This window comes from Rousettus aegyptiacus, unplaced genomic scaffold (genome assembly GCF_014176215.1).
Source record: "Rousettus aegyptiacus isolate mRouAeg1 unplaced genomic scaffold, mRouAeg1.p scaffold_m13_p_1, whole genome shotgun sequence".
NCBI classification, from domain to species: domain Eukaryota; kingdom Metazoa; phylum Chordata; class Mammalia; order Chiroptera; family Pteropodidae; genus Rousettus; species Rousettus aegyptiacus.
This window is the reverse complement of record NW_023416284.1, coordinates 183,052,318-183,057,109: the sequence shown is the minus strand read 5'-3', so window position 1 is coordinate 183,057,109 and position 4,792 is coordinate 183,052,318. Positions and strand designations below refer to the sequence as shown.

At 54.1% G+C, this 4,792-nt stretch overlaps 1 pseudogene; it reads right to left on the bottom strand.

Moving 5' to 3' along the window:
• Window positions 1-4,421: 4,421 nt before the first annotated feature.
• On the bottom strand, window positions 4,422-4,540 carry LOC118604119 (annotated as a pseudogene).
• Window positions 4,541-4,792: the final 252 nt, after the last annotated feature.

Sequence of the window (4,792 nt, the reverse complement as noted above, 5' to 3'; positions counted from 1 at the left end):
ATGGAAAATGGAAGTAATTAGGTTATAGATTGAGTGACATTTACTAAGGTGAAAAGCAGGGAAATTTTTATATCCTTTATTAAACCGTTATTAGATGTATTAAGCAATATGGAGTAATCACTTTTATTCTTCCAAATGTGATTATTCTTTTCGTGCCAAGGTAAGCTCAAGCTTGCAAGGACCCAGCAGACCATGACTACTCGAGACAGCACCACGTCGCCCCTGAGACCTGCTTCCCAGGGCCACCTGGCTCCCTGGGCAGGTGGGAGGGACGCACACGGCCCAGGGAGTCTGGTTCTCACGGCGGCGCTCACACCTGGGCGCACCTGGGCACACCTGGGCACGCCCTTCCCGTGCACGGTTCATTCGACCCTCCCGCCCTGTCCAACAAGAAGCTCGACCATTGACATGAAATTAGTTCAAACAGCACCTACCACGTGCCAGACACCACGCCGCGGTCTGCGGACGAGGCTTCTCACCTTCGTGGACGCTGCCGTCCAGGAGGGGAAGCCGGACAGCAAATGAGAGGAGCAGACTCTGGAGTAAGTCAGCGGGTCACTGCCGTGGAGAGAGGGACAGACGGTCCCGGGGAGAGGCGCCGTGTCAGGGAGCGGCCCAGGGAGGAAGGGACCAGCCCCGCAGCTGACCGGAAGGGTCCTGGCGGCCAAAGGACCATCAGGCGAAAGGCCCTGCTGCGTGGCCCGGGGTGCAGGGATCCCCGGGCAGGGGGGATCGAGGGCCTGGGCAGGGCTGGCGTAAGCAGGACCCGAGGGAGGCTGCAAAGGTTTGGCTCTCGTTCTCCGTGAGACGCCAGGCCACTTAGAGACCGTGAGCAGTCTCCACACACGTGCACTCACACACACGCACATGCACACACACACCACACGTGTGCGTGCGCACACACACACACACACACACACACACCCCAGAATTATCCCCCAGGTCCTGAGCCCGAGACACTTGCGGTCATGAATTTGGATGGACTCCTAAACGATTCAGACCTGGGTTCGATCTCAGATCTATCATCGGATACCTCCGCCATTTTGAACGAGGCATCTGATCCTTTAAATTTTAAGCATGCTGTTTTCCAAAATGGGCTGAGAACGGTAACGGCCTCCTTGGAAGGACAGAGAAAGGTAACGGCCAAACGCGACGCCCGGGCTCGTGGACGCGCTCAGCGCACGTGAGCCCAGCGGGAGTCACGTTGGTGCCGTCACCCCGCTTCCGGTCGAGCTCCCGGAGCACCCCTGGGAGCCCCACGCCGGGCCCCGGGGGCACGGGCTTCCTCTGCTCCGCCCACACCGCCCGGCCCCACGCGGTCGGATGCCCCGGTCGGTCACCGCTGGTGGACGCGTGTCTTCCATGTCCTTGTGCACTAGCCCCCTCTGGGCTGACCCGTCCCCTCTGGGCTGCCGCGTCCCCTGGGAGAGACAGAGAGGGAGAAGCAGATGCGTTTGAAAGGAGGAAATCCCGGGCGACCGGATGGATGACGGAGAAGCGAACTGTCACCCGCGTCCAGGGCTTTCGTGAGACTCGTCGGTGGTCATCATCCACTGACGCCTTAACATAACCGAAGCCTCGTTCTCCTGCTGCCTCCCTCTGCCTCCCCTGCCCCTGCAGCTGTCACCCCCTCTGCAGCATGGGGGCCCACCCGGCCAGGAAGCCAAGGACCCCTGAGTCTCGCCTCTGTTTCTTTAAAAAAATGTGCCGTAAGGGAAAAGCTCACGGCATTAAGAAGTGCAAAACTCAATCCTACAACATGTTTAAGAAGGATAAATTCTATAGGAAGCCCTAAAATAATGACCGTGTCGGAGAAAATGGCTTTATCGTTGGCATCTTGGTAGCACATAAAATTACAGTATTGGAAACATGACAATGGAGTAATTCAAAGGAAATTAAGAAAGTGTGGGGGGGACCCTGTTTCTAATCTATGCTGCTTTCTTCAATAATGTGCTTCGGACCAGCTGTCCCACAAAGAACCCCAGGTTCTTCTGGCCGCGAGGTGAAGGCTCTAGTCCAGGCAAGTGGCCGGATGAGCGTGGTAAACCTGTCTCAGGGAGGGCGCTGTCCGGGATGTAGCGTCTCACGGTAGGATTCGGGGACGCCCCGGAAACCTCGCAGTATCTCCTCCCCCGCCCCTTGCTGCCCCGTGGTCGGCTGTCGCTTTCAGCCACCCGCGAGCCCTCGCAGGGGACCTCACCCTTCCCTGCGGGCTCGCCTTCCACAGGGCCGCCCGCGGGCGCTCCCTTCCCGGTCCCTTCCAGCAAGAGGAGGAAGCTGAGCCGAGTGTCAGGCCTCGTCATCTCGCTGGAGCGCAGACACCCTGCGGCGAAGTCGCCAGCCACGGCCGTTCAGAGATGTCAGCCACCGGCAGCCCGATTCGTCAGGAAGCGAGAAATGTGACAGTCCTTGGAGATGCACAGAGAGACGAGCAGAGCCGATGCGGGTTTGTCAAGTTAAGAAAAATAGAAGCCGGAGGACCGTTTCCAAGATGTCCTCATGAGTCCCGAGCCGGGAGGAAAGAGCAGCCGCGACTGCAGGGGGAGTCGTGACCAAGCGTCCGGGGCCTGACTGCGGCGGTCGCTCGGCGGGCCCGCCCTTCGGCTCCGTTTCGGCGTCCGCGAGCTCTCACCGATGGCCGCGGCGGCGTGTGCTTTGAAAGCCAAGAAGCGGATCACAGCATGTTCCACGAGACGTTTGCACTCGCCTGCCATGCTGCGCGAGTCTGCGACAGCGGGAAGGGGCCCACTCTCGCGGACGCCCGGCGAGCACCCAGCGCCTCTGTGGGTGACTGACGCCGCGCTGGGCCTGCAGGCCAAGAAACCCGACGCTCGCGTCACAAAGACCCTTAACTTCCACGGGGATGATGAGACGGAGCCGCAAAGGGCTACGAAAAACGGAGCAAAGGGTCAGTGTCGACGAGAAGCAAAGTCACCACAGGGATTCAAAGGGGAGGTCGCTTCAGGTTCAGGGGTCTGAGAAAGGTTTTCAGCCAGCACTGGCCTCGAGGACAGAAGTTCAGAAGTTATCTCAAAAAAAAAGAAAAAAAAATAAAAAGAACAGAGTAGTGAATTCCAGCCTGAGGAAATCACAAAAATAAAGCCATAGTCCTAAGAAAATGCAGGTATAAAGGGAATGTATCCACCCATTCATTAGTTAATTCGACATTTATCAAGAACGGTCCTATGCCAGGCCCTGCTCTAGGCATCGGAAGCAGGACAGTGAACGGAGGTGACTGTCCTAGAGCTTAGAGGTAAGTCATAACTCCATCGACCGAAGGACATCCCAGAGTGATGAGTGACACTCAGACAGAGATCTGCGTATCACGGCGCCGGCCGCGGGACAGAAGAGCTGGCTCGGGGCCCCAGGCCGGGGACGCCCTCCGCTGTCTGCAGAAGGACAGTGTGGCTGGAACGAGGGAGGGGCCCTGGGTGAGGGCAGAGGGCGCGGCCGCCGTGAGCCCCGTGAGTCGGGGTGGAGCAGATTTCGTGTGAGGTGAGCTGGGCCGCCTGTGCGGCATTCTAGGCGGGGGCGACGTGACCTGAGTCACATTCTTGAAGGACGATGCCGGTCCTGCGTGGTAACGGCCGGGTAATGGCCAGGAACTCCTGAGAAGAGGCGAGTGCTGGTGACGGCTCACACAGGCGAGGCCGCGGCGGGCACAGAGCAAACCGGGTGGCCAAGGACGTTCCCCAAATTCAAATCGATGGTCTGAGCCCGGGCCCTAAAGAGAAGAATGGTGGAGCATCCCAAGACGTCCGCCTTGCGCAGCCGGCGGGTCTGCTGTCTGGGATGGGGGCGACTGCGGGGAGGCATGCTCAGGAGGACAATTCTTATTTTGGGCAAATGTAGCCACGTCGAGAAGAAACAGACACACAATTTGTTTTGAAAGAGAAATTGAAAACTAAGGCAGAGTGGAGTAAGCCTTTTTTCGTCATAAGATCGGAAATACTAGAACATTTTTATATACTTTTGTCCATCCAAATACAGTGAGTAAATCAGAAATATACGTCATAATTCATACCCATTTCCGATAGAAAAAGAACATAGAATAATTGACCGTAAGAAACGTAAGAAAGAAAAAAGAAGGAAAGAAAGAAAAAAAAAAGACGAGAAACTCAAGAAATGAAAAATTAAAACAAGAATAAGATAGTATTTTTCACCTAATGGAAGAATGGGAATTTTTTTTTTAATATCAATAACACCCAATGTGGAGGCAGATTTGGGAAAATGGGCACTCTTGTGCACTTTTTAAAACATATGTATTTTATCCTTTTTCATCTTTTTTTAGGTGGGGCAACCCTTGGTTGACCTCATAGATTACAAGGACCTTGTCAGCTTACGATCGCTTGTTTTATTTTTTAAATTTATTATTTATTTATTTACTTACTTACTTACTTATTTACTTGCTTACTTACTTATACCTACAGCACCTGGTCTTCCTAGGTGGTCTCCCATCCAAGTATTAACCAGGCCCAACCCTGCTTAGCTTCTGAGGTCAGATGGGATCGGGCGAGTTCAGGGCGGCGTGGCCATAGACTCTTATGCACTTTTGACAGAAGTATAAATTACTATAATATTTTCTGAAATCAGTTTGGAGAAAGCTATCAAAAGCGATTAGGTGAAACAATCCTATTTTAAATATATCCTGCAGAAATGTGCACATAAATGGTCAAAACTGAATAGGTAAGGATATTCGTTGCCCCATTTTTGGTAAGGAGTAAGGAAGTAAATCATTTTGCGTCCACATAAAGAAATACTCTTCAAACACACAGACATACAAAGATGTCTG